Genomic DNA, 7,843 nt, shown 5'->3' with positions numbered 1-7,843 from the left:
ACACACATTTACACAAACTCACATGGTTACACACATTCACACACACATATTCACAAATACACACACACACATTTACATACACATATATGTAACTTTTTATTACAGCATGGCATGCTTAATGTACACATGTCGTTAAAAGTTTAGAACGAGATCATGGAATCATGAATACATCACCACAGTGTAAACTAATTTTTTTATTTAATAAACTATCGAGAACCTTTCCCCCAGGTCACTAAATATTCTCTCCAACATAATTTAAAATGAGTGTCTAGTGGTCTGTCTTTGGGTATAAGGCATATCATTTTGTCAGTCATCACCTGCTGGCCATCCATCCATTTCTAGATTTTTGCTATTCTAAATAACACTGAGATGAACATCCTTGCAGAGAAATCTTTGAGGGGATCGCTCACTTTCCAATTGTCTGTTCATGTCTGTCTACTCCCAGCTGCAATTTTTGGCCTTTCTAGGCAGTATCTATGTCTGATTCATCTTTGTGACCCCAAAGTCTAGCTTGGCTGCTGGTTCACTGTAGGCATCCAGTAATGGTTGAATTGAGTTGTTTTTCTAGAGCAGGTGCCCTGGGGTGAGGAATTGGGAAGGTGGGCTAATGAGGAAAGAGACCACCTTCCCTGCTAGAACACTCAGGGGTCCCCAGCGCTTTTAGGCTCTGCCTGCTAACTTCTCCTAGGAAAACACCTTCCCAAGCCCAGAGCCACTGGCCATCCCAGAGGGACACTGAGCGGCCCTCCTCTATCTCTTATCTTCCCAGGCAAACTGAACCCTGCCCGGACCCTCCTGCTTCATGCCCCCCCATCTCTGACTCTTTTGAGTTCTTTTGTTGTGTCTTCAAACTGAAGGCCCAGCAGACAGAGCCCTCTCACCTGCCCATGATTGCTGGAGCAGTGTTGTGGCAGCTCCCAGCTCCCCATGCAGTGGTCCCCTCCCTGCCCCCCACTTCTGACAGCACAGCGCACTTGGGTCCTGGGAAGTGCCCATGTGGCATACCTCACCCCTGCCCCTGCTCTGCCTGCCACCTCTCATGATACCAAAGGAGCCTTTTTCTGTTTCTCATGGAGACCCTCAGCAGATGCTGACATTCTGACTGAAACAGATTTGTAGAATCATAGAGTTTGAGGTGGAGATCCAGTTCCCTGTTTCAGTGAGTCTTTAAAAAAAAGAGAGAAAAAGTGCCAGGCCTGTAATCCCAGCACTTTGGGAGGCCGAGACGGGCAGATCACGAGGTCAGGAGATCAAGACCACCCTGGCTAATATAGTGAAAGCCCATCTCTACTAAAATTACAAAAACTTAGCCAGGCATGGTGGCACACCCCTGTAGCCCCAGCTACTCGGGAGGCTGAGGCAGGGGAATCGCTTGAACCCAGGAGGCGGAGGTTGCGGCGAGCTGAGATCACGCCACTGCACTCTGGCCTGGCTAACAGGAGTGCGAAACTCCATCTAAAGAAAAAAAAAGAGAGAGAGAGAGAGAGAGAGAAAGCAAGCAAGAGCACGAGATGTAAGAGGCAAAAGCTGAGAGGTAACACTTACCAATATAATCTTCCCCCCATCATCTGCACTCCCAACCTCCTGGAATTTCCTCTCTTCTTTTCGATTTTTAATCTCTTCCTTTCCTCTGTTTTCTCTCCCTCTTCCCCCTTTTCACTCCTTTCCTTCTCTTCTTTCTCTGTCTCTCAGCTCTGACATGAACACCACCCCCACCCTCCTGTCCTCCTCTCCCCTCCTCTCCCCTTCTTTTTAAGTTTTTTTTTTCTTTTAACTTTCAAGGTCATTCCGGACTCCTGATGCCGCCAGTCCCGCGGTGAGACGTGAGCGCCATTGGCGTCCGTGGCCTCTGTTTCCGTGGCAACCCAGTAACCATTAATTTTCAATTAAAGGAGACAAAAAGCTCTATGACAGCTCCAGGTCTGCTGAAGATGTCAAGAATCTGTATTAATATACAGCAAGAGAGCATAATTGTGTGTCCATCTTCCAGAGCAGCGAAAAATGGAGGGATAATTACCAGCTCGAAAGCCACTCTGTAATTTAGTTCTTACTGTCACCACAGCCCTACACATTAGCATAAATTAAAAGCAGAGTTTATTGTTATCAAAGTGCATTGATATCGCCAGACCTGCTTTCTTCCTTTTAACTGTTTGTTGTGGGTGAGTGACTCCCCAACTCTTCCAGGTTTTCCCTGGGGTGGGGAGGGTGGAAGTATGGGGCTGCCGGACCTGAAAGATCTAGCTGCTATCCTCCCTCAGGGCAGATGGGGACAAGGGTCAGGGTGTTGCTCCTCTGATAGGGTCTGGGGATGATGCGAAGATGGAGGAGGCTTGGATATTTATTCACCTTTCACGTGTCAGTGCTTTGTTTTGCCTATGAGCGCTCCAGCTCTTTGCAGAGGGGGCAGCTGCCCAATCGTGGGTCCCCCTTTAGTGCCTAGTACAGTACAGGGCAGGTGGTGGGTGCTCTAAGGCAACATGTTAAAAAGGAATGAGTGCATGTGTAGGGTATCCTCTGGGGGGGGGGGTATGTCAGTGGAGAGACCTTGCATTCCTCATTCAGGGCATGGCCAGCTCAGATGGAGATGTTCCTGTCTGTGGCCCAGTTCCTGCTTAGCCACCCAGGACCCCAGCTCCCCAAAGGGGTCCCTCTGAACCCCACCCCCCTCATCTTGCTGCTTGGCCGCCCACCCCCATGGCCTGCGTCCTGCATGGCCACCGCCTTCAGACTCACCTCCGAGTGGCTGGAGCACCTCGAAGTGTCTCGCTGCCAGAGTGCCAGTGACAGCCACAGAAATCATGAATTTCCGTGAATGGGGGATGCGGAGTTTTCTTGTATTCTATCCAGAGAGAGCTGTCCTTCAGAGGGGAATTTAGTGTAATTACCCTTAAGGGAGCGATCCTTACACAGTCAGTCACAACACTGACCTCCTGGCTGAGATTTGACAGCAAAATTGCAGGCTGTGTACTCAACAGAAGGGGCATCCTCCTTTTTTGAGGGTTGAGGGGGGAGGCGGGAAGGAAGAAGGAGGAGGGAAAAGAGACTCAGAGGCTTTGAAAAGAAAAGTGCTGGCTTGCAGCTGCCAGGCGAGCGGATTCTCCTTGGCAAGGCATCTACGGGGCAGGGAGAAGGTGTCCAGAGATCTGCTGGCAACTTCCTGTAGCTCCTGAAGAGGGGCCAAGGTAGGCACTCCAACCCTTCAGACCTTTGAGCTCTGGTCGGTGATCTTAGCTAAAGTGAATCTTATTGTAAGAAGGATTTGGAGGGTACTAGGCACTATTTGATAAACTACTCAGGAATGTTTTCCCAAACATATCTGTCTCTTGGTCCCTCCCATGGTGCTGGAAGATCCGCCGTTCCTTTTACCTTGAAGCTGACAGACCCAAGACCCTGTAAACCTACACCTGGGTTACCTGGAAGGACTAACGTGCTAATCCGTGACCACTCCAACTTTAGCACGGACTCGTCTCTCAGATGTGCTGGCCCATCACGTGACTGAATTCAAAGCTTCTGTGAAGCATTGGAAAAAATCTGGTGTATGGGTAGATCTTGATGGACTGTGAAGCCTGGCAAGGAATGGAGGTAAATCCCCAAATCTCAGAGCTAGAAGGGACCCCAGAAGCCAACCGGTCCAAACTTCGCAGAGAAGGAGTCTTTGCCTCTCTGTTCTACCTCTATCCAAAACTCAGGGCTGGGCATGGTGGCTTACGCCTGTAACCCCAGCACTTTGGGAGCTAGGGTGGGCAGATCATCTGAGGTCAGGAGCTCGAGACCAGCCTGGCCAACATGGAGAAACCTTGTCTCTACTAAAAATACAAAAATTAGCCTGGGAGGCGGAGGTTGCAGTGAGTGGAAATAATATGCCACTGCACTCCAGCCTGGGTGACAAGAGGGAAATTCTGTCTCAAAAAACAAAACAGAACAAAAAAACTCCCACAAAACAGCCACCTCTGCCTGCACAATTCCTAACAGCAGGGACTTACTGTCTCTATAGAGGTCCATCCTGCTGATAAATAGCATGGACCACTGCCAAATTCTTCCTGAGTGCAAATGAAAATCTGTGCCATTGAAATTTCTTCCTTCCTTTTGGAGCCCCTTTGGCACAAATCTAGGCTTTCTCCAGAGGGACATCCCTTCAGTTATGTGGTGACTGTGCTCAGCTGTCCAACGTCTTCTCCTCCAAGTCTGAAATCCAGTGGGTTCATCACCATCTGGCTCATTCTCCCAGGAAAAAGCCCAAAAGGAGTCTGAAAGGGCACAGGAAGGCCTAAAATGCAAACCCAATGTTTATTGAGCATTTGCTCTGTTCCAAGCAGAAAAAAACACCCTATCTCTTTTCATTCTCCCAACCAATTCAGTGTAGGGGGGATATTATATTATTCCCATTTTACTACAGAGAAAAGAAGAGCCCAGGAAGCTTCAAATCACTTGCCCCCAGAAGGGGCTGAGCCAGCATGGGAGCCCAGACTCCTGACTCAGGCCAAGAACTTTCCTTGAGAATCCAGCTGTGTTGGCTTCTACACCTCTGGGGCACCATTGGGTTTGGGGAAGGATCTGCCATCATTCTCGTATCTCCTCACCTCCATGATGATTTTCTGTGGAGCCTTTCTCTCCACTTGGCAGGGAGAAGGAATTCCAGGGGAAACCTAGCTTCCAACCTGAATCCTCTCTGAATGCTTCCCTGCCCATCCCAGCCCTCAGTAACTGCTTCAGCGATAATGACAATATTGGTCGTTATTTACTGAGCACAGGACCATGCTCCAGCACCTTCCCTAAGATATTGGATTCAATCCCCCAGGCATTTGCCCTGGCTGAGAGGTCTGCCCCAGCTTCTCTCCCCTCAGATACATGCATCTCCCTTAAGGACCGCCTTCTCCAGGACGTCCAACCTAAAGCTCCTTTCCAGGTCTTTGTACCTGCTCTATTTCTTTCTTTCTTTTTTTTTTTTTTTGAGATGAAGTCTCGCTCTGTCACCCAGGCTGGAGTGCAATGGCGCGGTCTTGGCTCACTACAACCTCAGCCTCCTGGGTTCAAATGATTCTCCTGCCTCAGTTTCCCAAGTAGTTGGGACTATAGGCACGTGCCACCACCCCCAACTAATTTTGTTTTTTTCAGTTGAGACAGGGTTTCACTATGTTGGTCAGGCTGGTCCTGATCTTGTGATACGCCCGCCTCTGCCTCCCAAACTGGGATTTACAGGCATGGGCCACCGGGCCAGGCCTGCTGTATTTCTTTTGAAAGCTCATGTCACCTTCCAAAGAGTATTTAATTTACTGATTATTGTGCTCGTGGCCTATCTTCCTCCTCTTTAAGTTCCAAAAGGCAGAGGCTGTGTTTTGTTGGCGGTCGCATCCCAAGTACCGTACAGTAGGGGCACAAGCCATCTTTGTGAAATGACAGGAGGAAAACTCAAAACCCTTTGAGGCAGTTGTGTTGTTTTCACAGCAGAGAGGAACTAGGGCTCTCGTTCTGGGTTAGGTGGCTTGTCCAAGGTCACAGAGCTGGCCATACCCAGCTGTGTGTTGGGCTGCTGAGTATGAGGCCGTTTGGGGTGGGCCTTGCCTGAGCCTCTTCTCAGTGTGTGTGTGTGTGTGTGTGTGTGTGTGTGTGTGTGTGTGTGTGTGTGTGTTGGCTTCCTAGGGGATTTCTGCCTGCATTCCAACCAGCAGGTCCTTCTGGGCACCCCTCCCCTCCTTTACAGGGCTTCTTCCCCTCCTGCGGCTCCTTTCAGCCCCTGCGTTCATGCCCCAAGCCTGGAGAGTCCTGCAAGTGCAGCTCAGCTCACCTCCCTCCCCTGAGCACCTGGGTCCCTGGTCTGGGCTGAAGTCCACACCAGGAGCCCGAGGTGCCTGTGGAAGGCCCCCACCCTGGCCTCCGAGTGGCTCCTCTCCCCAGAGATGTAAATCCGGGCCCCAGAGTGGCCACACAGAACATACATCTTAAACAAACACTTCTCCTTGCTGTTTATCTCCCTGGCCTTTAAACAAACTCTTTCAAAGGTTTCTGCTGATAGGAGAGATTTACTGAAAACCATTCCTTGCTTAAAAGCCCTGGGTTTATGCTGCTGGGGTGGGGGCAGTGGGGCCTTCAGGCCTGGGGTTTCTCTGACTCCGGACCACGTGTTTATCCTCCAGGCCTTGATAGAGGAGCAACACAGACTAATCTTTATGGAAAAGAAAATAATAAAAGCAGGAAAGGGGAGGGGTGGAGGCTGGGGGAGGTTTGGTTCTTGTCACCGACTCCAAAAGGCTGTGGCAGGTCCGGGTGTGGCAGTGCCCACCACACTGTAGCCCTGCCTGGGTGGGGGCGGGGTGGGGTGAGCTAAGCATCCGGGAGGGGTGGGGCTCCCTTGAACTTTGGACGGAAGGCCCTTGGGCAGGTGAGCCTCTTCTCGGGCTTCCAGGGGCCAGAGTGGGCCTCTCTCTGCTGGATGAGGGGTGGAGGGAGGGCAGCAGTCACATGATCATGTCTATTCCTGCATCAACCAACACTCAGAAGGCACCTAGCCTGTGCCCGGACCTGGGGGTGGAGAGAGGAATAGTTGTTAGCATTCATTTCAGCATTTCTGTGGGCCTGGTACTATTCTAAACCACTTAGGTGAATCAACTCTCATTTAAGAAGTAGATTCTGTAATTATCTCAGTTTTGTATGTGGGGAAACCAAGTCACAGAGTGATTACTGGCCGTATTCCAGAGGTTTCGGTTTACAGGGATGCAAGCTGGGCACTGGATTCCAGAATGTGTCTCAAGTGGGAAACTACAGCCATAGAGATTGACTTTCCCATTTCCTACCCACTCCCCACTTGTCCTCCCAATAATACAGTATCTCATCCATTTCAAGGTGTCTCACAATTCACTAACAGTGGTATTTCTTTCTTAGTGGATCGTAAAATAATGGTACATCTTGCAATCTTAGGTTCAACAAAATATAGTAATAGAGAACTAATGTCTACCAACTGTGGGGCTTGGGCTGGGTGATTTGCATCCGTATCTCACTCAGTCCACCTCCCAAAGCTTCAAGATAGGTCACAGGAGCACCTCTGATGAGAAAACTTAGGCACCAAGAACTCAATAGCCTGCCCAAGATCACCCAGCTGGTGGGAGGGGGAGGCCAGGATTTGAACCCACAATTAAATGGCCTAATATTTATCCTTGACCCTTTCAGACTGTCTTATACATTTCAAACTGTCTTCCCACCTGTTTTGTCCATTGAGGAAGACACTGAAATCCAGCAAGGTTAAGTGACCTGTTCTAAGTTACACATCTGACTTCTCAACCTGTATCTGCGGGAGAACTACGGGAAGTGGGGTTTTTTTTTTTTTTTTTTTTTTTTTTTTTTTTTTTTTTTGTTTTTTTTTTTTTTCCTGATATTTACATAACTTCATTTTTTTTTTTTTTTTTTTTGGTCGTTGTTTGCTTGTTTCAAGCCTACCTGGGCTTTTATAGCTGGAAGCTGCTTCAAAGAGAACGGGACCAGGAAAGTGGGCCAGGGCAGGGGCCTCTGAGAGTATGGGCCATCCTGAGTCTTGGGTGCTGAAGGATGGAGCCAAGGCCTGTTGTGGGATCTCCCAAGGGCAGAGGACCTTGGCAGGGGCAGATGTCATCGCAAAGACTCCACTCAATTCCATCTCTGCTTTGTTTGTGAAGCAAAGTTGCTGCAGTGGCAGGTGGGGAGGGAGCAGAAGGCCGGGTAGGAATTTCCAGTCCTTCCCTGGGCCCATAGTTCAGGCCAGAAGCCACTCCCTTTCTCCATGTTTACACACAGCGGGCCACACCCCTCGAGACGGCACAGACTGACACCCCCTTCCAGCCCCCTTGCTCCAGGCCAAATACTTTTTCTTTTT

General features: G+C 49.6%; 2 long non-coding RNA genes across 2 annotated transcripts in view; one reads left to right on the top strand and one right to left on the bottom strand.

Moving 5' to 3' along the window:
• The first annotated feature begins 1,479 nt into the window (after positions 1-1,479).
• On the top strand, positions 1,480-2,113 carry LOC119473953. Its single transcript, XR_005203224.1, has 2 exons — positions 1,480-1,513; positions 1,783-2,113. It is a non-coding gene; the product is annotated as an uncharacterized LOC119473953 (long non-coding RNA).
• A 3,923-nt stretch (positions 2,114-6,036) lies between these two features.
• LOC108317164 overlaps positions 6,037-7,843 on the bottom strand; it is an 18,650-nt gene continuing 16,843 nt past the window's right edge. The window contains exon 3 of the long non-coding RNA XR_001830618.1: positions 6,037-6,519. This is a non-coding gene — a long non-coding RNA (uncharacterized LOC108317164). The remainder of the gene's footprint in view (positions 6,520-7,843) is intronic.

This window comes from Cebus imitator, unplaced genomic scaffold (assembly GCF_001604975.1).
Source record: "Cebus imitator isolate Cc_AM_T3 unplaced genomic scaffold, Cebus_imitator-1.0 Scaffold197, whole genome shotgun sequence".
NCBI classification, from domain to species: Eukaryota; Metazoa; Chordata; class Mammalia; order Primates; family Cebidae; genus Cebus; species Cebus imitator.
Note: the sequence above shows the minus strand (reverse complement) of the source record. Positions and strands in the feature narration are given on the sequence as shown.